Below are 27944 nucleotides of genomic sequence, written 5' to 3' on the forward strand. Positions count from 1 at the left end.
TCTAAATCTATCATCTGAATGCTATGATAATGAAGAAAAATTATGTATTTTTCTAGGACCCAGAATTTTAATTTAACTGGCAATTCTCCAGTTCCTACTCTGTGAAAAGCACCATGACCTAATATTAGTGACGAGAGGTGGAGAAGAGGGTACATTACAGGGAGGCACTTTAAAACACATCACCAAAAAAAAAAAAAAAAACAAAAAAACTTGTTCCCAATCTGAGCTATCCAAAAGTGAAATGGGCTTCTTCTGGAATTAGGGAGTTGTCAGACAAAAGAGGTCTTCAAAGCGGAGGCCTCAGAAACAATTTCCAGGAACCTAGTAGAGAAGATTCCTATCCAGGTAGAAATGAGACTAGATGGACACAGAGGTCTTGCCAATTCAGCTTCTGTAAAGGGTGTAGCGCTCTCTGAAAATGTTAAGTACATAATAGCATGCTAACTCTAGTGATTCAGAGGCCACTGCAATTTAGCCAAGGGAGAACAGAACTCTTTGAAGTAGGAAGAATGACATGAGGCGTAGAGCCAAGGTGACTCACCACCCTCTTTCAGGAAGAAATCCAGGGAAGGTCACAGCTGTCTTCAAAATTTGAACTGGATAAATTTATCTCAGATGTGAATTGCCTCACTTTTGCTGGTTGATGTCCAAGTAGCTATGAGTTTTTTAATGTAATCCTTGAAACTACAGAATCATGAATTTTATTGCCTACTGAAAAGTGTCAGACTGTAACTTTTCAACGATACCTCACACCCACTCAAAGGAAAGCAAGAAAGTTAGGTCAATAAAGAACAGGAGCTTGGGGATCTGGTGTTACCTAAAACACAGGCTGACTGACCCGGATACCTCCTAGTTGGAATCTTAGCCAAGTATAAGTCTCCTGTTCGATATAAAATCTGACTTGGGGAAAAATATGCCCTGGTTACAGGAGTAGATTTCTCCAAAAACAAGTCAGACATTTCTAAGGTAAATGAGCAATGAAACTGAATCTTCTTATTCTAATATCCATCCAGGAGGCTCTTAAAATATTGTGCTCCCAGGGGACAACATATTTTTAAAGTGTTGGGATTATGGACAGCAGGTATCTGCCTTTCTTTCCTAAAACTGATCTTTGAGAGCTCAAGGTGAAAGAATAATGTCTCTCCTTTTGACTGAAATTACACCTTTTATATGAGCTACCCAAGGGCTGCAGTGATTATATATCCTATATCCTATTTTACAGTCTAATCCTGTAATTGTTTAAAGTGTTTTCTTCTGATGCTCCCAATATTTACTTTAAGCATTCATGACCATAGTCCCCTTTTTAGATACAGAAGAGGCAATTAGGTGGCATAAAGTATTGGTTTGTGAATCAGGAAGATCCGAGTTTGGATCCTACCTCAGATGCTCACTAGCTTTATGACCCTGCATGAGTCATTTAACCTCTCAGCCTCAGTTTCCTCATCTGAAAGGGATAGTAATAGTAGCCACTTCCCAGAGTTCTGAGGATCAAATGAGATAATGTGTGAAATGTTTTGCAAACTTTAAAGTACTAGCTGGTATTAATTCTCCCGTTAATGTTCCTTAAGGGAAGGGATTGTTTTTGCCTTTCTTCCTATCACTTGCTGGCACAGATTAAAACCATAGTAAACACTTGTTGACTGCCTGCTGATTTAAGCACCTAATAAGTGTTTTCTAGTCCTTTAATTGATCATATAAATCTGACACATTTAGCTTTCTATCAATAAATTACATGGGTAGTTCGGATAAGGATAAAGGTAGTGTAATTCTAGAATCAATCATGCAAAAAAAAAAAAAACAGCAACATGCCTGAAAATTCAATTGAAGCAGCATATACTGAGAACAAACTATGCAGGGAGCACTCCACAAGAGTCCTTCAATCACTAACTTCCTACTCTGATACCTCATGGTCACAAGGAACGAATGATGAATGATAAAAGCCTTCAAATGTTTTCTTTGTTCCAGGCACTAAGCTAAATGCAAGGGACACAAATACAACCAACCAAGATGGTTTCTGTCCTCCCAAAACACACATGCTAATGGAGGACCACCCAAAGTAAAGGACAGGAACAAGATGATAGCCTTGGCATGGTCAAAAATGAAAAGGAGGTTATGTAGGCTTGGGAGAGAGTCCAGGGATCAAAGGGGCAGAGTTCACAGATTCTTAAGAGAAAGAGGTGAAGAGATTTTTGGTTCTGGAGTCAATACTAGCAGAACTCAAGGTCTTGTAGGTCCTACCAAACTGAAGAGACATAGAGAACAGAGCTGGTGATGGACCAAGAACCAGAAAACTAAATTAAGTTCAGAGAGGCTAATCACCACAAAATCAGACATCAAATTTGGGGGGTTGGGGAGGAAACACTGCAACTTGCATGTTACATACATAACCTAGATTTATAAGTAAGGTTCTTAACCTTTTCTGTAAAATAATGGACCCCTTTGGGAATCTGGTGAAGTCTATGGATTCCTCAGAATAATGTTTCTAAATAATGTAAGGAAATGGTAAATTTCAGTTAGAGGTTAGTTAAGTATAAAGATGTATTTTTCCCCCATCTAAGTTCACAATTTCCCTAAAATCTCTCCATGGACTCTGGGGGAGGCTATGAACCCCAAGTTAAGTACCCCAGGTATAAAGAGTTTGCAGTCTACATCGGTGTCTCAGGTACCTGCTCTCAATAAAATCACAGAACCTTTAAGTTCTGAAGTACATGCATGCCACTGTCCTAGGTACCAGAAGACATATTAAGATTAATAAAAAAAATGGGGAGGCTAGGTGGCTCAGTTGGTAGATAGTCAGGGCTGGAAACAGGAAGTCCTGGGTTCAATTCTGAACTCAAACATTTCCTAGCTGTGTGACACTGGGCAAGTCATGTAACTCCAAATGCTTAGCATTGAAATCGAAACTTAGTATAGATTCTCAAAAAGAAGGTAAAGGTGTAAAAAAACTAATAGCATAATAGTATAATAATACAGCACTGTAAGGTTTCAAAGTACTTTACAAATATTATCTCATCCTATCCTATGACAACCTTAAGAGGCAGATGATACTATTATCCCCATTTACAATTCAGGAAACTAAGGCAGACAGAGGTTAGGTAATATATCTATGATTACACAGCTAGTAAGTACCTGAGGTACAATTTGAACTCGGGTCTTACTGACTCTTAAGACCCACATTCTATCTCCAATGAACCACCTAGCTACTGAGCCAAAGATACTGGCAAGTTAGTTTTGTAATGACTGGTGAAGCAGCTAGTTAAGGTAAGATAAAATATAACTGTCTTCACAATATATTTTGAGCAATGTAAGGTTGGATGCTTTGAAGTCATAGAGTACTTATTCAAAATAGTCTACTTAGCACCATCCTTTGCTGCATCTTCTCTGTGGAATGAATACTGCAGAAAGAACCATAACATCTTTGGCTTGCCCATATTACTCATTACAAAATGGCCCAATCATAAGAAATGCTCTAATTTAAACCTGGTAAGAGACATTGCTTTCCTGAACTTCCCTTCTTAGTCTCACACCTAATCTGAATTAGAGTGGCACTCTTCCTAGATTGCTAGCCCTTTTTAACTGCAAAGCTAATTGTCTTCCACCAATAGCCCCTATTCTTTAAATGAAAAAAAAGGTTCAGAAATTTAACTAAATTTTATTAAAAGGTATATGGCACTAATAAAAATATTCTTGAAGCCAGGGACAAGTGCAGAACTCTACGAGAACTAGAGAGCTCTCTTGAGGCTGATCAGGATCCACTAACCAACTCTATTCAGTCAGTGATGAAGTCACTCAACCGAGCCATCATCCTGGCCATATTCTTCTATCTTATCCATAAAGATATTGTAAGAAATCAGGAGAGCAGCATGGGACATGGAAAGTGTGCCAGGTTTGCAGGCAGAGGCAGTCTGGGTTCAAATCATGGCTCCATCACTTATTACCTGGATGAGTTTGGCAAACCACTTTACATTTTTATCATTTTCTTTTTATGGATGACTTTGATAAAGGCAGAGATAACAAGCTTATCAAATTTTCAGGTGACAAGAAGCCAGGAAGAATAGCAAATATGCTAGATGAGTTAAGATTCTAAACAGATGAAGTCAGAACACTGTGCTGAATCTGGTTAAGATGAAATGTAGTAAGAATCAATGTAAAATCTTATACTTGAAAACTAAAAAATAAGTTTAACAAGAACAAAATATGGGAGGCAGGAAAAGATCTGGGGATCTTAATGAACTGCAAGTTTAAGAGGGGTCATCAATGTGATGTGGCAGCCAAAACACAAAACAAAAACAAAATTCTTCAATCCTGAGAGGCATTAACAGGGATAGATTGTAAAACTGTGGTGGTGAGAACTGGACTATAAGGAAAGCCAAACATCACAAAACAGATGCTTTTGAATTGTACTGAGAAGACTTTTGAGAGTCTCATGGGCAGAAAAGAGATCAAATTAGCCCATACTTAAATAAATTAAATTAGACTATTCACTGGAAGGTCAAATACTAAAACTGAAACTTAAATGCTTTGGCCACATAATGAGAAGACAAGATATATCGGAAAGACCCTGATATGTGAAAAGACTGAAGGCAAAAGAAGAAGGGAATGGCAGAGGATGAGATAGATATAGTGTCATGGAAACAACAAACATCAACTTGGACAGACTTGGAGAGGTAGTGAGAGGAGGGGAAGCAGCTTAGTGGATTGAGAAGCAGATCCTAGTTTCAAATCTGGCCTCAGGCAGCTGGGTAACCCTGGGCAAGTCAGTTACCCCCTATTGCCTATCCCTTATTGCTCTTCTGTCTAGGAACCAATATGCACAATTGATATGAAGATGGAAGGTAAGAGGGGAGGGAGGGTTGTTGTTTTTTTGTTTTGTTTTGTTTTTAAGATACTGGAAGACAGAAGGGCCAGGCCTGCTATGGTCCATGAGGTCTCTAAGAGTTGAATGCAACTGAACAACAAAGAACAACAACAAGTTAAAATTGTACTCTCAAAAATATCCTGTTCTTGTTGCACAATAGCAAAAAGCTTTTCCGTGACATGTACATAAAATATTTTACCATAGAATTGGACATACATAAATATGGAAGCCAGTTTCAGAATGCTCTTCACAAAATGACTGGTGCAAGAATTGTTCCAAGATTTTTTGTCAATGAGATTTTTACTGGAGGATCTCCTCTGGAATACTGTGTTCAGTTCTCTAGTTATCACAGTTTAAGGACGTTTAGAAATTGAAAAATGTCCAGTGTGCAACATCCAGTGAAGGGTCTTGATAGAATCATACCAAATGATGATCAGCTGAAGAATCTAGGAATATTTTACCCTAAAAGAGAAAAAAACTTGAAGAGAAGATGAAAATTTGTTCTACATGATCCCAGAGGGCAGAATAATGGGTGAAAGTGCTGAAGAAGCTTGATGTCAGCAGGGGAAAAAAAAGTTCCTAGCCATTAGAGACATCCAAAGATAGAATGGGCAGCCTTGAGTGGTGACCTCCTTGGACATCTTTAAACAGAGGCCAGACAACCACTCATCAGGTGTGTTGTAGTGGTGATTCCCATTGGGTATGGGTTGGACACGGTGGCTGCCAAGTTTCCTTCTAATTCTCAAATTCTAGGAAACTGAGACTCAAGGAATCCCAATCTGAAAAATAGTGTCTGGATTAGATGCTCTCTAAAGTCTCTTCTCCCTCTAAATTTAGGATGTAATGTCATTATATGTCTTGTAGAAAATCAAATACTGATATCTAGATTTATGACCATGAAATGAATGCAGAGGAGAATTGGCAATGAGAAAGTATGAACTTGTTCCCAGTGGAAGAGCATCATCAGAGGGACATGAAATGTTGCTTTCCTAGGGTATATCTTGTTGTGCTCTTCAATATTCCTCTACCTCCAACATAGGCTAGAATTTAGGTTATCTAGAACTAAAGGCATCAGCTTACTTATGGCCTCACCCAATTTTGGCCATAGAAAGTATTCAGACTCCATGCTGTTCAATGGATGAGTCATTCTCAATTGTTTTCTCCTATTCTGCCTACCTTTCTAGGGCAGCCATTCCCTCAGAGGCAAAGCCTGGAAATCTTCATAGCTCTAAGGGTTTGGTCAGTCAACAAGCATTTATTGTGTGCCAGGAGCACTAAGCACTTGGAAAACCAAGAGAAAGAAGAAAAATAGAGAGAGAAAAAAATGAGGAAGTAAAGAAAGAGGAGGAAAAAGGGAAAAGAAAATCATTCTCTGTCTTTGAGGAACAAACCTTCTAATATACTTTTCATTTTGTGAAAACTATCTTTGTAACCTACAGAAGCAGCTTGGGGTGTACTGATCTACATGTCAGAAGCAGAAACAGAGGATGATGCAGAAATCCATTACAGAGAAAGGAATGACAATAGCCCTTCTCCATTTTTTTATAGTTTGATAAGAGTTAAATGGAGGAGTATGGGGAACTGTTCAAGCTTTGTTCAAACTAATAAAGTAGTTTCTGATTAGCTCTGTGTCCTCTCTATGATCTTAATATTAAACCCAGGCAAAAGGTTTCTCCTTTCATTAATTACTTTCTTCCCAAGTTTTAAAAAAATAGGTTTTAGTTTAACTTATTTGTTTTATAGATGAGGAATCAGAGAAATTAAGTAACTGCCTCTATGGTTAATTCCTGACAAAGTCAGAATGAAAACTTTGGGGTTTCTCTTCCCTCTACCCCATGGTGTCACCTATCAGCTACTTGGCATTATGGCTAAAAAGCTAGACTTGGAGTCAAGAAGACAGGAAGATCTGAATTGAATCTTGCTTCAGACACTTGTGACCCAAGGCAAGTCATATAAGATCTTCCTTATCCATAAAGTGGGAGTAACACTGCACCCACAAACCACAGGGACATCAAATATGATAACATAGAAAATACTTGATAAACCTTTTTTCTTGTTGTTAAGTCATGTCTGATTCTAAATGACCCCATTTGGGGGTTTTCTTTGCAAAAATAATTAAATGGTTTGCCATTTCATTCCCCAGCTCATTTTTTTCCAAATGAGAAACTGAGGCAGCAAACAGCTAAGTGACTTGCCCAGGGTCGCACAGTTAGTGTCTGGGACCAGATTTGAACTCATGAAGAAGAGTTTCCCCAATTCCTGGCCCAGTATTCGATCCACTGTGCCACCTAGCTGCTCCCTAAAACCCCTATATAAAATGCTAGCTATAATTACTATCTGGAAGTAACTTCCAGTTAATAGGTATAAAGTCTCTGGAGGAAATAACCAGCCTGTGCCTTATATATTCAATGTATTCCAATGAAAAAATAAATCACCAGCAAAGTGATTGCGACCAAGGCACCATTCCCATCTAGTAGCACCTTACCCTAATTGCAAACAAAAACATTTCTGGGGAATGAAATAGCCATTGAGTACAGGGATGCCTAACTTTAAAAAGTGAATGCGTAACATTTCACCCAGGCAAATTCAGCTGCTGTAAATGTGCCCTTTGCCTCCTGCTATGGCTGGTTTGGTTAGATGTGGGAAGCCAATAAGAGAATAGATAAAAATCTGAGACTCTTCTTTTGACCCCTTTTGTGATCCTTGTGATTTCTTGTTGAAAAGTATTGTGGCCGTATTGAAAAGCTTTAAGTTCCTAGCAAACCTGAATTTAAAGGGTTAACGCAGTTCCCCTTTGCCCAGGAATGCAGCTGCAGCCAAGGCCAAAACTTTAGCAGGGGCAATTCAACCCTGAGAAAAATATTCCCTGACTTGGCTTTCTGATAAGAACCCAGTCAAAATTCAGCCTTGGCCTTGGCCTATTCTGAAGCCAATGTTTTGTGTTTTGATGTGACATAATTTGTAACTTCTGTGCATCTGCAAAGTTTCAGGGGGGTTCTTTTGTGTGAAATGAGTCTTGAAATATATATAATAAACTCCATGCTCCTGGAGCCAGAGCTGGAAGCATGAGGTAAAAGATCTTCCTGTCCTGTCATTATTTCCTTATCAACTAAACTGTCCTTATCAGATTATCAGAGATGATAAAGAGATCTTGACAATTAGATGGGTTGAGATGAAACCAGAAGAATAGTGTCCATGATTAGGGAGCTGATATGATAGCCCTGAGGCACATGTGAGGCAGGTTTGGGTATTCCATGATAAGGACATTGTTCCACTTCATAGTATCCAGAAGAAGGTACCACTATGTTTAAGGACCTTGATATTAAGCCAATTGAGGACTACTTGAAGTAGCTGGCGATATTTTTAATGGGGTGAGAGTGAGGGATTCAAAAAGAGAGAAAAGACATAAGAGCTTTCTCTAAATGTCTAATAAATAAAAGAAATAGGGGGCAGCTAGGTAGCTCAATGGATTGAGAGTCTGGCCTAGAGATGGGAGGTCCTAGGTTCAAATCTGGCCTCAGACACTTCCCAGCTGTGTGACCCTGGGCAAGTCGCTTGACCCCCATTGCCCACCCTTACCACTCTTCTGCCTTGGAGCCAATACACAGAAGTTAAAGGTTTTAAAAAATAATAAAAAAAAAAATAATATCAATCGCTGGCTTTTATAGAGCTTTAAGGTCTGCAAAAGGATTTACATATATTAATTATATAATTAATACATATATTAACATATACAGATTAATACAAATAATAATGCATATATTAATATGCATATTAAATGCAGATATATTAATTCACATATGAATACATGATATAAAATTAATACATATAAGTATTGGCATTCATTACATGTATTAATCAATAATTCACATAATTATTGATCTTTACAACAACCCTAAGAGACAGGGGCTATTATTATCCTCATTTTACACATAAGGAAACAAGCACAGAGAAGACACGTTGACTTGCCCAGGATCACACAGGTAGCAAGAGTCTGCCTTGAGATCTGGACTCAGATCTTTCTGACTCCATGTCCTCAGTGATCTATCTATGGTATTGCCTATTTGTTCTCGACTTATTTTATTTGGTCCCAGGCAAAAAAAAGAGAAGAAATGGGTAGAAGATGGAGAGATGCATATTTTGCCTTCATATATGAAAAAGTCCTTATTTTTTAAAAATCACAAGATCATGTAAATGCTCACTTTATTAGCATAGCGTCTGACATATAGTAGGCATTTAATAAATGCTTGTTGATCAATAGATTTATTGGTGCAAATCAAAGGCTGCTATTTGAGAAAGTGCTTGACCTATCTAGGTGGCTTCAATGATTTCATATGTGCAGAGAGAAATTAATTAGGACTTTATCATTAGAAAGTGGCCAAATAAGGACATCTCTAAATGATGAGATGATATTTTTATTTAGAAACCTGATTCTGAGCTCAAAACAACTAACTATGCTCCATGCCTTTACAACAAAGCTTTTTTATAAGTTTCATGCAAACTAGATCAAATGCACATCAAAACATCAACCAGAAAACAGTCTTGAGGAGTAAGTATCCAGAATATTTTGGAAAACAGTTGGGTTGCTTATAAATAAGGCCTATCATTATAAATTCATAGTCATTAGACTATTGCACTGTGAATTCTTCTGGTGCCTGGGCATGAAGTACTTGGGGATGACCTACATCCAATTAAATTTTCCTGGGAAATGACAGAGTTGATCAAGGCCAGCAATCTGTGTTACAAACTGCTGGCCTCTGACTCTCACGGGAGGCCCCTGGTTAGACCTGATTCTTCCCCAAAAGGAACTAAAACTACACAGGACATCTTTCATACTGTTATTAAGCTCTGTGGCATCACACATTAATAGGTAGTGATGGCTTTTCTATACTGGTATGGCAGGTTACTGCCTCTGCAGTAAAATATGAAAGGATTTTACCAAGCCTCATCTATAATCCTCCTCCCCCATCCCTCCCTACATTCACTTTTATGGGTTACAATAGTTTTCTAGGATTCTCCTTGTAAAAAAGAATATCCAAGAAGTATAGCATACTAAGTGAGGTGAGGTCTCATTATATTTAGTCAGTCCCAGATCTGAGTCTACTCTTCTGTCCATTCTCATAGCCCACTACCCACTCTCACTCCATGTTCTAAAAACTGTAATCAAATCAAAACTACAACTGAGTCTGGAAAAAATTAAATCAAATGACTTCCCTATTGTCCCACTTAGCATCTTGGTGACTAACCAAGCCAAATAACCTCTCCTGGTCACCATTTTTCTCTATTAGGTAACAACTATATCTGCTTAGCTCTTCCCCATTAGATGCATACCTATTATGTTTCTAGTTCTTTGCTACAAAAAAAAAGTGTCATTATGACTATTTTAGGGAATATGGGAATTCTCTTTCTATCTTAACCCACTCACCATGGGTGTCCCCTAAGCATCTATCTTTGGCCACCTTCTCTTCTCCCTCTAGACTTTCTAATTTGATAATATCATCAATTTTGTTGGATTAAATTATCATCTTTCTGCATATGATGCTGAGACCTCTTTATCCAACCCTCATATCTTTTCTAACCTCTAGTCTCTCATCACTGTCTACTGGACATCTTGAACTGGTTGGTCAGTAGACATCTACATCTTAAATTCATGTTCAAAACAGAACTCATTATCTTACCCCACAAAACCCTCCTGAAATTTCCCTGTTACTACTGAAGGCATCATCAGGTTCACAAACTAGGTGTCATCCTCACTCCTCACCTGTATTTATCCTACATATGCAAGTCCTTTTTACTTTTGCTTTTTTTTTTTTAACTTTTTACCTTTGCAACAATTCTTCTGTCCTCTGACACAATCACCACCCTGGTATAGACCTTCATCACTTCACACACCTGGATTATTTCAATAGCCCATTTGTTGGTTTCCCCATCTCAAATCTCTCTCCATTCCAGTCCATCCCTGTATTCATCTGCTAAAGTGACCTTCCTAAAATACAGGTCTGATCATGTCACTTTCCTGCTCATAAAACCTAATGGCTCCCTACTGAATCCAAGAACAAACATAACATCCTCTCTTTGGTCCTGAAAGTACATAAAAGCATGGTTCCTTCCTGTTTCCATTATTCTTCCCCTTTACTCCTCTCCACATGCCTTACATTCCAATGTCTTCTTGCAGTTCCTGTAATATGACATTATCACCTTATCAGGTTCTCTATTTTTTATGATGTGATCTTTGATATTTGGACTGCTCCATTTTGAACTTATAGTGATATATGGAGTAAGAGGTTGTTCTGAACTTCATTTCTGTCGAATTGAACTTCTCCTTGAAGTTCTTATCAAATAGAATTCTTCCCCAAGGAATTTATGTTCTCCAATTAATTGAACACTGGGTTATTGAGTCTGACTGTTTCTAATCTCCTTTATCTAGCCTGTTCCACTGATCTTTTCTGTTTTTAAATAGTACTAAATATTTTGGATGATTATTACTTTCTAATATAATTTGAGATTGGGAAGTGCTATTCCTCTTCATTCCTACTTTTTGCCTTTTCTTTTTTCTTTTTTGAAACCTTTACTTTTTGTCTTAGAATTGCTATTAAGTGTTGGTTCCAAGGCAGAAGAGCAGTAAGTGGTAGGCAGTTGTGGTTAAATGACTTACCCAGGGACACACAGCTAAGAAGTGTCCGAGGCCACATTTAAACCCAGTGCTCCTGAGCCACCTAGCCACCCATACTTTTTTCCCCATTATTTCTCTTGAGATCTTGTTCCTCCAAAAGTAGATGCAAAGTAATTTTTGCTAAATTAGAAAAGTAACTAAATAAGGATATCCCTGAATGATGATATGATATTTAATTTAGAAGCCTGACTCTGAGCTCAGGACAACTATGTTGCACATCTTTAGTACAAAGATTTTTTATAAATTTCATGTAACAGTTATGCTCTCCCCAACTTGTTAAACAAAGGGAGTCACTTAACCCCAAATGCCTAACCTGTGCCTTATAACCAATTTTTTTTGCCTTATAACCAATACTTAGTATCAATTCCAAGACAGAAGGTAAAAGTTTAAAAAAAGAAAATATCAGATAATAGTAGGAATAAAGGGGGCATTGGCACTTCACAACCTCGAATTATATTAGAAAATGGTAATTAATCAAAATTTTTGGTTCTATTTAAAAACAGAAAAGGTTAGTGGAACAGACTAGATAAGGAAGAATTAGAAAGTCAAACTCAATAACCCAGTGTTCAATTAATTAGAGAACATAAATTACTTGAGGAGGAATTCTATTTGACAAGAACTAGGGAACTGCTAAATAAATTCATATAATACATAAATGGCATGGAAAATTACTGGTCTCTAAGAAATAATGGATGTAAAGAATTCAGGGAAACATGGTGAGACATAGATGAATTCATACAAAGTGAAGTAAATGGAAACTAGACAACAATAAATACAGTGACTATAACACTAAAAATAGAAATAACCTCCAAAATTATACTAAGTGCTACAAAAATATGACCAAGTTTGGCTCTAGAAAAGAAATAGAAAAATTCTCTCCTCTTCCTTCTTCGTAAAGGTAAAAAGCCAGAGGTATGGAACATTACATGTATGGTTTGACTTGATTGATATGTTGGTAGGTTTTGTTGAGCTGCTTTTATTGATTTAAAAAAACAAACCTTTGCCACAGGGGGATGACTCACTGGACAAGGAGAAACAAAATAAAGACATTTGGAAATGAAGCCTATATAAAAATGGGGGAGGGGAACAAATTTTTTAAAAAATCATACCAAGCTAACCTTATTTTCTCTTTTTCAAAAAATTTTATAAGGCTAATCAGCAAGGCTAGTAACTCCTCAGGAAAAATGCTACAAATGTTGATCGCCTAAATTTTAGCAAAGCATTTGACAAAATATTTCATAATATCTATGGAAAAGATGGAAATTGAATAGGACAATAGTGCAGTAAGAGGAATTCAGAACTGAACTCCTAGAGCAGTTGTTAATACAGTAATACTTGGAAAGTATAACAATAACAACAAAAATTGGCATTGAATGTTGTATAATTATAATGAGCAACCTTGGTCCCAGAGATAAAAAAAAACAAACCTGTACCTCCCTTATAGAAGTAAAGAAAGAAATAAGCATTTATTAAGGGCCTACTATGTGCCAGGCACTGTGCAAAGCATTTTACCTCATTTGATCCTTTCAAAAGCCCTGGGAGGCAGATGCTATTATTATCCCCATCATACAGCGGAGGAAACTCGAGCATTCAGAGACTAAGTGAGTTAGTTGCCCAGGGTTATAAAGTCAGTAAAACTTTAAAGTTTTATAAGTAAAGTTTACTAATTGTATTAGTAAAGCTGAGGCCACTTTTGAACTCGGATCTTCCTGACTCCAGGTCCAGTACTCTTCTCCACCATACCACTTTACTACCTCCTAAAGTATAAAACATTGCATATACTGTCAAATAGTTATCATAGATTATTAATTCATTCATCTAATAATGCTAGGGAAGAGGGTAGCATAGAATAATTCAATCATTTAGTAATGCTAGGGATAGAGAAATTACAATTGGGTAAAAGATTCCAAAAATTATAGCCAAAGAATAAAACCAAAACTGTTTTTTTTCTGTTGGGAGTGGAGAATGAGAAGAATTTGAAATATATACAATATATTTTAAATATACATGCATGATTTTACCCTTTTGGGAAGGAAAACAAAAGTCCTGGGGGAAAAATTAAAGCGTTTTATTTTTGAATTATTCTAGTTTATTGTGGGAAAGAGGAGAAGGTGAGATCTCTTACAGTTTTAGGAGAGGAATGGGCAACGGAAAAAATTATACAGAGCAAAGGGATCTACTAGATTTGGAAAGGCAGTAGGACTCTCTAGGAAGTCAAGGAGTCTAAGGCCATTGGGTTGGGTGAGCTTCTTTTGCTGGTCTTGTCCTTTTGTCCTCAAGTCTGTATTAGAAATATCAGTACAATACTGCCATTGTATATAGAAGATACTGGTTTTTTTGTTTGTTTGTTTGGGGTTTTTTGCTCCATGGCGCATCTATGATTTTGTTAAGGCATATTGGGGGAGGGGGAGAGGGCTCCACCTTGCCCCTATTAAATGATCCTTCCATTTTCAATTCCACAAACATTAAATGCCTACTACAAGAAAACCACATGCTGGCACTGGTGGGAAACAACAATCAAACACTTATGGCCATTAAGCTCTAGGAACTTATGATCTCTACCTGTATCTCTGTCTCCCTTATCCCATTAATAGTATCTATCTCTATCTGGCCAGCTAGGTGACACAGTGGATAGAGTGCCAAGCCTGGAGATGGGAGATCCTGGGTTCAAATCTGATTTCAGACACTTCCCAGCTGTGTGAGACTCTGGGCAAGTCACTTTACCCACATTGCCCAAGTTTTTACCTCTTCTGCCTTAGAACTGATACTTAGCATTGATGCTAAGACAAGGTAAGGGAAGAAAGACAAAGTAAGAGAGAGAGAGAAAGAGAAAGAAAGAGAGAGAAAGAGAAAGAGAGAGAACATGATAGTCTATCATAGGTATGTACATAACTGTAGTAGTAAAAAAATAGCTAGCATTTATATAGTACATTGTTGCAAAGTGTTTTATTTCATTTTATCTTTACAAAAACTTTGGGAAATAGGTGCTATTATTATCCTCATTTTACAGGTAAGGAAGCTAATATAGGGTAAATGATTTGCCTAGAACATACAAATCTCTGAAACCCAGTTTGCTTTTTCAAGCCTTCTTCTTCAATCCTTTTATTAGACACATTTAAAAGGTGAGATTCTGTTTAGTGGCTACACAGCAAGGGAAAAGACTCCTAAGGAGACTCAGAAGATGCCACCCATCATAGGACAAATGTAAAAAGAGTGCCAGGGTCAATGCCCCCAAAGAACAGAGGTTTTTTGAAAGAGAAGACACATTGAGTTTGCATATAAGTACCTCACTAAAATGTGATCTCATGGCAGAATCCTCTAACTCCATAATCAATACATTTTTATTCTGATTCTCAAGATTTTGATAGTGAGGCATTCCCTTCCTAATTTCAGGTTAACTTTATTCTGTAATCTGACTGTTGCCCATGGAAATTTGAGAAATGGAGCTCTAGAATCTAAGAAAGGAGAAATGTCACAAACTGGCTCCACTTTCTTTCTCCTTCTCAAAAACTACCCCTATGTTTCAAATATTTGAGATGTGGCCCATGAAGGTTCATGAAATCCAAGTTTTTATCCAGTGATTATAGTGGGTTGTCCAGGACAGAACCTCAATGCTTTCTGGAATACTCCAGACCTTGTGCTATTACAAAGCAGCCACAAAAGTATGCAAGTTATCCCTCTGAGCCTTCTCACCTCACCTGCAACAGAAACACCCCATGCTGGCTTATACATGTTCTGTCTCATTCAAGAAGCTGGAGAACTAAGCTAGGGTTAACTCTACATAAACACTTTTGATCTGATTTCCTTTTTTTAGACAGGAACCTCAATGGTAAACAAAAATAAAATAAAAAAGGCCTCCCAATTTCTGTGGTTCACTGCTCCCTGATGTCATGCCAAATCTTCATTCCAAATCTATAAGCTGATAAATCATCAATGTCTGTCTTACTGACCATTGTGGAAAAGACTTCTGCTCCCAATTCTCAGAAAAATAAGCGGCTTTCTTTTCACTGAGACCTAGAGTAATGAAACCTGCCCTGACCTGCTCTGTAGTCATATTCTTCTTCAAGAAACCATTTGGCACTAGAAGGCTCTTCACAGTATTCCTTAAGGGTCCAAAGCTGATCTGATGGGTGGCAGCAAAATTAGTTTTTAGCTAGGAATTTTTCAAACTCCTCGAGCTGAACAAAGTAGAAAGTCGCCCACCTCAGTCAGCACTGAAAACTGCTCAGATTCTTAGAATCCTGGGCTTTCTTCAAGAGTCACTCCAACATCACCTGTTGCTGAAGTCCAGTTTGATCTCAGATCTTCCTGATTCTGCATCCAGCCTTTTGTCCCCTTTGCCACCTACTTGCCTCATGTAGATACACACACATATCCAAACATTATCTTCCAAATAATCTCCAGCATGATGTCCACCACTAACGTGGCAGAGTAGAAAGAAAGCTCCATTTGGAGGCATACATAAAGAGCTCAGTTCACACCCCTATCACTAAGAGGCAAAAAAAATTCAAAAAACTCAGAGGCAAAAACATTCAACAGTAAAATGGGGGCATTTGGACTACATCATGGGTTCTTGAGCTGGGAACCATGAACTTTTAAAAAAAATGCTGATCATTGTATTTCACAATAGTTGGTTTTATTTGTAATACAATATATTTTATTTTATACATTTTAAAACATTCTGACAAAGGGGCAAGTGGTTTCACCATATTGCCAAAGGGGCTGGTCTGTGACACTAAAAAAAAGATTAAGAACCCCTGGGCTAGATGATCTTGAGGCTCTCTTCTGTTCTAACTCCTAGAGTACTAGGATTTCTACTCTCTATCCATGTCAAAAACTGCAAGGGGAATGAGGAAATTAGGTTGTCCCAGCATATATCTTGATGGCACAGTGTATAAAATGCCAATCATAGAGTCAAGAAGATTGATCTTCCTGAGTTCAGATCTAGCCTCAGAAGACATTTAATTGCTATGTGACCCTGGGCAAGTCACTTAGCCTTATTTATCTCAATTTCCTCATCTAAAATGAGGAAATCACATATGCGTGCGTGCATGCGTGTGTGTGTTTGTGTGTGTGTGTGTGTGTGTATAGGCTAGAGAAGGAAAATGGAAAATCACTAGTATTTTTGCCAAGAAAACCGTAAATAGAGTCAACAAGGAGTTGTACACAACAGAAACAACTGAACAATAAGCACATATCTAGGTCAAAAAGTTATCTAAACTATTAAAAAAATAGCACCTTAAGTTTTTTCCAGATGAACCTTTTTGTCATCTACACTAGGGAGACAGGGAAAGATAAAGTCAAGAGATAAGTCCTGAAACAGCTCAGTATGTCCCTTTCTTTTCTATTGGAGTTCAAAGGAAAAAGCTAAATTCTGCTACTAGCAAATAAGGATAGGAAAAGTGATCTTTTCTGCTAGCAAACTTTTTTAATCAGGCAAGAACAATCCTTTGTAAGGGGAAAATGAAAAGGGGGAGGGAGGAATATCTGCTTCAGAATAAAGGTCCAAGAAACTCCCTTAGGCATGGAATGATATAGGTGACTCACTGCCTTGTGTTGTGACAACCAATTCTTGCTGTTAATATACTCACCTCACCACGGCAGGAGGATGATGCAGGGCTACATGTTGTTAGGAGGCAGTGGGGGGTTCCAAGTCACCTCGAAAAGAATCGAAGTGGTTTTGTACCCTTGTCAAGTTAATTAGGAAGAGTTATTCTGGGACTCTCTGGGGGAAAACACTCTATAGGCCTCCGAGTGTGTTTGGAAAAGGGAGAAAAACAAAAGAACATATTTTCTAACACTTTTATCATTTAGAACCAAATTTTCTCATAAGACAAAGGCATCTCTCTCTCTCTCTGAGGAATATAGTAAGTCAAGGGAGAAAATAAAAGCTATTTGGACTAAAACTTTTAAAAAACATTGTAAACACTTTGCTCTTCTTTCTAAGAATCATTCTGCCCATATCTCCTTTGCCTCTTCTCTTAGAACTCGACTTAAGTATATTTTAAATTTACCTTAAATATACCTAGAAATTTAACCTTGGCCTCGGGGTAGTAATATTCAAACAACCACAGGGAAAAATCAAAGAGGAGTCTGATAAAGTAGGTATGGAATGGAGTCCTTTAGGAAAAGGAAGACATGAAGGCTTGCTCTTATCTTCCAGTATAGAATGATAGTCACTGGACACTAATTGGTGTCCATGGAACCTCCATGGTTCCTCCATAGAGATGGGGGACTGGTAACACCTTGGGTAAAGCTAGTATAGTATCAGACTTAATCTTTCAACTTTCTTCCCTCATTCATGCTACTCTGGCAATTATATTCTTAGCAGAAAAAATTTTTTTCGCCAAAGTGATGGTAGTGATGGCAGTGGTTGAGGTAGCAATAACAGTTATTTTAAGATTTAATTTCATTTTAAGTTTAATTTTATTTATTTTAAGTTTTAATTTTTAAGTTTGCAATGTTTTACAATGGACAGCTGAGTAGTGCAGTGGATATAGGGCCAGAATTGAAATCCAGAAGACTCCTCTTCTGAGTTCAAATCTGGCTTCAAATATTTATTAGACCTTGTGCAAGTCACTTAACTCTGTTTGCCTTAGTTCTTCATCTGTAAAATGAGCTAGAGTATCCACTCCAGTATCTTTGCCAAAAAACCCAAATGGGGTCACAAAGAATTGAACTTGATGGAAACAACTAAACAATAAAAAAGTTAAATGTTATCTCATGTGATCCTTTAAATAATCCTGTAAATTGCGTGCTATTATTATCCCCCATCTTATAGATGAGGAAATCTAGGCTGAGAGAGCTTAAATGAGAGGTTAACACACTTAGCAAATACTTGAGGCAAGATTCAAACTCAGGACTTCCTAACCCCAAATCCAATATTCTATCTACTGGGTACCTCACTGGAAAGCAGAAGTCTGCTAACAAATTTAGGGGTTTTTTTTGTTTTTTTAATATACATTTTTATTAATAACTTTTATTTTTACTTCACCTGAATTTCTATTTCCTTTTCCTTGTCTCCTTTCACAACACATCTCATGACACAAATATTTTTTAAAGAAAAAACAATTAGAAAACCAATTAATACACTGAAAAAATGTGCAATGTTTCACACCTGAAGACCTCCCACCTCTACAAAGGAGTTGGTGGGGGAGGGAAAGGGAAGTTTTCTTATGCCTTCTTTTGGGTAGTGCTCATTCTTTGTAATTTTGTGATATTTACTTCTCAGTTTTTTTGTGGCATTTCTTTTCATTTACTGTAGTTACTGTGAATATTGATTCTTAGCTCTGCTTACTTTTTACTCTGCATTGGTTCATATAAGTTTTTCCATGCTACTCTCTAATCATTTTTTTTCATTTCTTACAGCATAACAATATTCCATTACATTCATGTACCACAATTTCATAATTTATTCAAGCATTCACAGTCGATATGAGCACCCACTTTAACTTTATTAATCCAGAAATTGGCAAAAAAAAAAAAAAAGCAAGTAAATTCTCTCTGTGATTATCTCTAATTTACCCCTTATCTACCTTATTTGTTCAGAGCTATTTGCATGTTGTCTCCTCCAATAGACAGATCCTTCAAAGTGAAGCTTTTTTTTCCTTTCTTTGCATCCCAGAGTCTAGCACAGGGCCTAGTACATAGGAGGTGCTTAATATATGTTTGTTGCCTCAATTTGCAACATATTTAATTTAATTTCTAAAATATTTCTTCCTTTGGGGAATTTGAACTACATACCATCAAAACACATCACTTTTGGAAGGGAAACGAGAGGTTACTTTATAGATAAGGAAATTGTGAACCACAGAAATGACTTTCACAAGTCACAAAGACGGTCTTTCATACAAAGAAGATCCTTCTATAAATATAGACCATTTCCAACATTTACTAATATGTCCAGAAGTGAAACGTTTCACCTCCACCTTGAGCGGACACAACCTAAGAGAGATGACTGTTAATAGTCTACTGTGAAAATTCACCATACTGTTTCCTAGGTTTTTCCCTAATTTTTCCATATTATTTCCTAGACACTATTTCCTCCTTCCATACTGCCCCCTCCACTTTCCAAGCCTGCCCTGAAATTCTTCCATGTTTCTAAATCACAACCATGTTGTCAAGCCCATTTTTTCTTGTTTTATTTACTCAGTTGCAGTTAATCATTTAATTCGTGTCTAACTCTTGGTGACCTCATTTGGGGTTTTCTTGGCAAAAATACTGGATTGGTTTGCCATTTCCTTCTCCAGCTCATTTTACAGAGGAGGAAACTAAGGTAAACAGGATTAAGTGACTTGCCCAGGGTCACAGAGCTAGTAAGTATCTGAGGCTGGATTTAAACTCAGGTCTTCCTGGCTCCGGGCAAGGCACCTTATCTACTGTGCCTAGTTTCACCTGCTCTGTTAACTAACAATTGTTTTTAACTTATGATGAGATAAACTAGAAACCTCAATTCCATACAAATATCATTACTCATATCAAGCAATGGATGAATATCTATTTCTCTTCCTGTAAAGATTAAAAGACCGTATATCAATTTTATAATTATATGTTAAATAATAAAAAGTGGGTCAGAGAAAGAAAAAATACAAGACACACATGGTCAGCCATCCTCTTGGCCACCTCCTCAGTTGGAGAGTCCAAGGGAAGAGAGCAACTTCCTCTACTCTCCACCAATTTATGCTCTTCCCAACATCCCTTTCCCAAATGTCTTTGATTGGCGGACTCAAAGCTTCATCTAGACAAGAGGCAATCTCCTGGACACCAAGAGTAATGATGTGAGTTTTAGAATGGCCACATGGCACATGGAGAGCTTGGAAGACAAGAGAAGGAAGGAATTCATCCATGACCTCAGAGAGAAAAAATTCAGAAGTTCAGATGTAAGATTTTTTTTTCCTTTAAAAGCAAAAGGTAATTTTGGAGGTGTCAAAAAAGAGTTCAGATTAATATTAACTTTCCACATCCCTTAACCCCAAACTTTTATGCCTGCTTCTTCTCTTCCTCTTCTAGGATTTAAGAGCAATGAACCCCATTAGTGAAATTCTATTTGGATACTCAGCAACACCAGACTGTGCAGTCGTACCTTTGGGAAAACATCTGCTACATGGTGGGGTGTGTGTTTAGGGGGCCTAAGGCAGGGGGGATCGAGATTAGATGCATTCAACCAACTTTTTAAGACTTTCAAAACTGGTATTTCAAAAGTGTAAAAGGGTATTTTTAAAATGGTATAAAAATTATATTTTAACAAATTTAGAATGGCACATATTTCACATTAAAATAGGTCACCTAGTTATGGATTATATATGTAGATTGAGACACACTTTATGAAACATGGTCAATATGGGAATTTGTTCTGCTTGCCTGTGCTAATTTGTTAAAAAGTGCTTTCCTTATCTTTTTTCTCTGTATGAGGAGAGGTGGGATGGAATAAATATTAATGCTTGACAATTGATAACAAATAAAATTTAATTTAAAAAATAAATATGTTACCCAGGAAGGAATGACTCTACATTTTATCAGTGTGGTATTAGGAACAGAACTCTGGCCATGGAGCCAAGAGATCCATCTTTGAGTCCTTGCTTTGGAAATCTACTAGCTGTGTGACCCTAAGCAAGACATTTAAACTCTCTGTCCCGTTTCTTATATGTAAAATGGAGAATTTAATCTTCGTCTGATGTCTTTTATGGTGATATCTTCTATGTGTATGTACATCTAAATGTGTATACGTTTATGTGTATGTACAAATATAACCCATAATGGAAAAAAATCTCTTGTCACCAGGGGACAGGAGTTAAGAGGGGGAACCTCCAATACCACAGGACATCTCAAGGCCCTTCAGATCCAACACATCTTTTTCTGGCTTACTTTTTTTCTGGTGCAGAGTATGTTTAGGTGACAAAACACAATGCATGAGTTCCAGTTATGTTTTTTTTTTAAGATTTATTGGTGCCTTTTTTAAAGTAGTATTTTCCCTGTCCACTAAATCATCCCTTCCCCTAGAACTTTCCCTTATGATGAATAAAAGTAGTTTTAAAGATGACTGAATAACATAGGAACCATGCATCTGCTATATTCCATGCTTCTAATCCTCCCACACCTGGTAGAAATTGTGTTTCCTCGTGTGCTCTGGAAACAAGACCGATTGCTGCATTTAAATTAAATCCATATGCTTTTAGTGCTGTTTTCATTTGTAGTATCAGGGCCTGAATGTATATTATTCTTTGGGTTCTGTTTCTTTGCTCTATATCAGTTGATTCAAATCTTCCATATTTTTCCTCTAAATTCCTAATACTACTCATTTTCTAAGGTTCAATAATAATATCCCATACATTCATGTGCCACAACTTGTTCAATCACCCCCCCCATGATGGGCACCCAATTTATTTCCTGGTTTTGGCTGCCATACAACGGACTACTATAAATATTTTGATATGAATGGCCTTTTTTTTTTTAATCTGGTGGAATCAATCAATCAAATGACAATCCATCAATAAGCATATATAAAAGACTACTGTGTGTCATGAATTGTGCCAATCACTGGATCAATGATTATGAAGAATAATAACTTTTCCCACATAACTTCAAATTGTTTCCAGGCTGGACCAATTACTTTCCAATTCCACCAATAAAACGTGTGCCTGACTTTCCACAGCCCCTCCAACAATGCATACTGTATTTGTGATTATTATTTCTTGGGAAAAGGACATAGACAAAATAATAATGAAAGAATGACAGAAATCTACGTATCTATCACAGCAACAATTTCCAATTGTTCCAAAAATTCCAAATATTCCAATATTAGCTGATGAAGTCACTTTTGTGGATCTTAAGAGCCAAAGAGGATGGCAGCAAGGACAATACAAAGGTCTCTCGCCACTGAGGCATATTTTGGGACTCATGAAGGCCATGGTTCACTTAGACTCTTCAGTTGTATCCTTCCATGTATATCGCATGTCACCCTGGTTTGTTTAACTCAGAAAAATCTAATCCCACGAGATCACCTATAATTAGAGAGCAATGATGCACACTTGGAAGACAAATATAGACCCCGCAGAGGTGATGCATCAGCAGTCTGAAAATAATTAATGCTTATCCCAGTAATGCCACCTACACCAAGAGACTTGGGAACAGTTTACTACAGCCATAATGTCACAGAAGGATGGCAAAATCATTTTTCACATCCATAGAAGTAGGTCACAGCAAGAACATTTGGCAAAAAAAATCAGAAGGCGCACAAATGGATTTTGTGACACTATCTATTCATTTATCACTGTGGTGTAAGACTTGATCATTGACTCATTTGGTGCTCTCTAGTCATCCCTCTTTCTGCACGGTGACACCCACAGTTCGAACGTAAGAGATGACCGAAAAGTAAATTATCTTGTGGCTTATAAAACACAGTCCATCTGAAAATCACTTAGTGAAAGAATACAAAATAGAAGAGAAAAATGCTTTAGTTTCAAAATCCCAATAACACAAGGCTTTGAGATAATAATAGTAAATAGCAGCTGACATTTATAGAACCCATTAAACTTTTCATAAAAGTCAGCATGGTGTAGTGACAGAGATGGTCTCAGGGGCAGGAAGACCTGGGTTCTAGTCCTGCCTATGACACACACTGGTATTCACTCAGGTTATTTAGTCTCTCAGTGCCCCCTGACAACTCTGTAGAACTCTTAAGTTGCAGAGAAATTTCTGATCTGCATTGATAGAGAGAGATTTCTCTTCCAGGAATTTATATGAATTAAATGACAGACCCAGGTTCTTTCCTTCTCTGTAAGGTTTACAAAGTAATTTACAAACCTTAGCTCATTTTCTCTTAAGGTATATGCTACAGATATTATCATCCTCATTTTGCAAATAGTTAAACTAAGGCTGAAAAGACTGACTTGCTCAAGACCATATAACTTGTTAAATATCCAAAGTGGGACTCAAAGTCAGGGCTATGTACCTTTAAGTCCAACATTCTCCAAGGGTATGAGTTGATTGTCTTAATTCTCTTTCTAATGCCATTCTCTTGAGTGTGACATATACAGTCAGAGTTAAAAGTCTAAACTAATCAAAGTACATGTATAAAGCCTGCATTATAATCCCTTTCAACAAAACAATCTTAAGTCAGGCCCATGGTTCACATGAGGAGGCATATTTTATTTAACTATCAAAATGTGTACATTGGCACAGCTAGACTCCTAAAATCATTCATGAAAAAAAGACTAAAGGAAGAGATTTACAAATTCAGGATTTTTTTTAACATCATAGTCCCCCTTGATACCATAATCTCTGAAAATATGCTAAAAGGTAAGTGTGGAAATATATATGTTTGCCAAGGTGGGAAACACAAAAATTCAGTATCACTTCCTCTGCTCAAAAGCCTTGAAAAATTCTCTAATGCCTATAAGCTAAAAGCTAAACTCCTTGGCATGACATCCATGGTCCTCCACAATCCAATTCAAACCTACCTTTCTTAATGTTAATCTCCTCAAAATTCCTCTTGCTCTACCCCATGTCCCCATTAAACTGGATTACTAGCTATTCTCTGAACACACCACAAGGCTCCCTGCCTCTGCTCACACAATTTCTTTCCAATGCCTGCAATTCTTTCCCTTCCTCATCATGTTCTTCCCTGGCCCTGGAAAAAGGGCCAGACTTAATGAAGTCTTCTCCTTATTTTCTGTTCCTAAGCTTTCCACTGTGGCCCAACTTTAGTTCTGTTGTGTTTTTTTTTTGTTTTGTTTTTTTTAACCATATTCTTGAAGTTCCCTCCTTCCTTGCTCTTCCTTGAAGATAAAATTCAAGTACTATCTTCTCTGTGCAATTTTTCCTGGGCTAGTTCTAACACTCCACCCCCCCCCAAAAAAAAAACCCATTTCGTACATCTGTGCATTTATTCACATTTATATTTATTTATATATGTCACTGTCTCCCCCATTAGAATATAAACTCTCTAAAAATAGGGACTGTTTTTTTCATTTTGTGCATTTGTATGCCTAAGTCCCTCGCACAATGCCTGGCACATAGTAGGCATTAAATAAATGTTGCTGAATTGATGATTATTTACATTTATCTTAGTGTTGTTATAATAAGTTGTTACATTTTTTTATTTTGTATTCCCAGTGCCTAAGACAGTGCCTGGCATGTTGCAGGTGTTTAATATATGCTTTTTGATAGAATGAGCAGGGCAGAGATCAAGTCCTGCATATCCCCTGTAGGACCAATTGCATATAGTACAGAGTTTTGCACTGAGCAGCTATTAAGTATATGTTTACTGAGTTGAATTTATATTAGTAATAATCTAACTTTTAAACAACCTGCAGAATAAAGAAAAAGTGCATAGAAGTGACATCTGAAACATTTTTCTTCCTCTTCCTCTCCTTCCTTCTCTTCTACCTCCTCCTCCTTCTTCACAAAACTCTTCTTTTCCCAATCCATTTCTCCAATTAATGCTCTAACTCTGAAAACCCAGAAGCTTGGATTCATTAGAGCAACCATCTCCTTTTCTTGAGACAGGCAAAATGTCTCCAAGAAATGATGTTTCTAACCTAACTACAAGCTCTCATTGCCCTACATTTTTTTTCTTCTTTGCTCTGACATTTTGATATGGGTCTGGAATCCATTCTTCAGTTTCTAAATCCAAGTTATTCAACCTCCACCTCCTCAACTGTGTTCCAAAGATTTCCACCCTCCTACCATTTTTTCTCCTTGTAACTACCCCCTTTTTGTCTGTCTAGCTTTCACATTCAAAGTTTATGTCTCACTATTTTGCAACCATTTTTTAGCCTACGCCACAATGGCTCGTTAGGTTCTACAAAAAAAAAAGCAGTATTTTTTGAAAAGGATTTTCTGTGTCTCCTCTATTATCTTTATTCTTTTCAGTGTCATTAATGACCTTCAAGTTCAGTCAGCCCTTCTAAGCTCTTCCCTTCCATATTCATTCTCATTTTCTATTTTTCTTTTTCTATTCAAGCACTGAAGGACAATCGTACAATGAGTAAACTGTTATGCCGTGGTACTGGTACCCTGGAGACAGTCTTCTTCCTTGAGCTATTAAACTGGAAAATGGTTAACACATGCACATACATGTGCATGCATGCACGCACACACACAATAAGGCAGGCACAACGATGATTCTATAAATTAGCCTTTTTCCTATGAAAGAAGCATAATGTTTTACCTGTCACTGCCCAAAAGGATTCAGCAATTTAGACATAAAGAATCCTATCAGGGACTTGAAAATTAGAGTTATACGCAGAAGAGAAGGAATAGTGCATCTCTTAGAGTTTTGGCTGAAATGCTTTGGCTTTCTATTTCCTGTTGCTCTATTGTTTCACTGAAATGCTGAAGGAGAGACTTTTGAAAAACTAAATTGTATAAACAAATAATAACTCCGCCACCAAATTAAGCTTGGAATCATACACTTTCAGAATGATAAGAAAGCTTAGAGATAATTTAGCCCAAATCCTACCCTCTCCCTCACTCCCATTTTAAAGGTGAAAAAACTATATTTGAGTAACATGACTGAGATCATGCTATTAATTAATAAATAGCCCTGCATTAGAGCCCAAACTGTGGCTACCTGTCCAGTCAGTTCATAGGCATTTATTAAGGGTCAGATGTTGTGTCCGGTGGTTTTTGTAACAGATCATGTTGTCTTTTTCTGGATTAAAGGGGTACAAGTAACATTCAATAATTGACTTTCTTAATTCCACCAGTCCTAACACCTTTTCACATCTTAGCTTTTCTAGGAGAGTATCAAATTTGAGAGAAAAAAGTGTATTTTTACTAAGGCTTTTACAAAAGGAAGAAATACCCTGCATTAGATCATGTGTTCTGAGTCTGAAAAGTATGCCCATATACCTATGACCTTGGGTGAGTCAGAAGCTATTTTAAAAAATAAAAGTTTTATGGATATCTTTAATTTTTTACAGTATTCATTTCCAAATAAATCGCCACCTTTCCCCCAGGCATCCACTGGAGCAAAGAATAAAGTAAACAAAAAGCAATTCAGCAAAATCAATCCACACATCAATTCATGTACCAGGCATACATACATGTTCCAAAAAAAGGAAATAATTTCTGTTTACAAGGAGTTTAACAGAGAAGACAAGTGCTTTTAATCCTCCAACTCTGCAAAGAAAGGGGGGAAGCTATATTTTCTCATTTCTTATTTGAAGCCAAGGCAGGGTTATTATAATTGTACGGCATTCGGGTTTTCGTTTCTGGTCTTTTCATTTATATTATGGGAGTCACTATGCATATGATTTTCCTGTGCCTTCTAACTTCTTTTGGTGTGAGGAAAATTAATGTTGAATTGTATTTTTATTAATAAAATTTTTATGGGAAATAATTTTCCTGTTGGCCTCCCAAATCAGACTAAAACAGCTTCCTTCTAAGCTAAGGACACTCCCAGCTCCCCCAAACCATCCAACTGGGCTGGGACCTTTTGTCTTTTGATAATGACCTTGAAACGATTCAGGAAAGGACTGATCTGCCATGTTGAACTTTGATCCCTTTGAAAGGAAGGTAGACCAGCCCAGTGGCCAGGATGTGTTGGCATCTTCCTTATTTAGGTAAAGTCTCATTTCTTTCCCCTGTGATGAAGTAATGAGGGAGGAACAGACATCTCTAGGTCTACCTCCGCATTAGCTATTTACTGATTAGAGATGTCTTGGGATATCCAAGGGAGAGACTGAAAAATGATCTCCCAAACTGTATTTATAGATCTGTGTGAAGTAATTTCTGGGTTTGGTCATCAAGGGGACCACTAACCTATACATTTATTGGTTGTGTGCTAGCCTAATCAATAAATTTATGTTATTATCCAAAAAATAGTCTCTGGAATACTTTAGCTGTCATGGGTATAAGCTCATAAAAAGTCTTCCCACTATAATCTAGTTGTTTGTTTTTTATGTTTAATTGTGAATGTCTGTCCTTTTGAGGGCAAGGACTTTTATGTCTCTGAATTCCTAGTACCTACAGGGGTTGGCACATAATAAGAACTATCTGGATTTAGCTGGATTGATTGAAGACTAGTAGAAAAGCAAAGATATAGGGGCACTAAAGGGAAACCCATTCCAAGATCTTATTTACTGGATACTCGCAGGACATAATGCTATTGGGTTATATCTTTCCTAACTAGTAATCAAACCTAATTAATACAAATGAATGTATTGGGGCAACTAGGTAGCTCAAGGGAATGAGAGTCAGACCTGGAGATGGGAAGTCCTCAGTTCAAATCTGCCCTCAGATACTTCTCAGGTGTGTGACTCTGGGCAAGTCACTTAACCCCAAATGCCTAGTCCTTATCATTCTTTTGCCTTTGAACCAATACTTAGTAAAGATTCCAAGTCAGAAGGTAGGGGTTTTAAAAAGAAGTGAATGTATTAGATCATTTTTTTTTTCAAACTAGGTGTTGAC

General features: G+C 37.2%; 1 protein-coding gene and 1 pseudogene across 1 annotated transcript in view; both read right to left on the reverse strand.

Moving 5' to 3' along the window:
* UBE3D (ubiquitin protein ligase E3D) overlaps positions 1-27944 on the reverse strand; it is a 189712-nt gene that overhangs the window by 14542 nt on the left and 147226 nt on the right. The gene's annotated exons all lie outside the window — the stretch shown is intronic.
* Positions 15226-21441, reverse strand: LOC123244616 (annotated as a pseudogene).

Source organism: Gracilinanus agilis, chromosome 4, assembly GCF_016433145.1.
Source record: "Gracilinanus agilis isolate LMUSP501 chromosome 4, AgileGrace, whole genome shotgun sequence".
NCBI lineage: Eukaryota > Metazoa > Chordata > Mammalia > Didelphimorphia > Didelphidae > Gracilinanus > Gracilinanus agilis.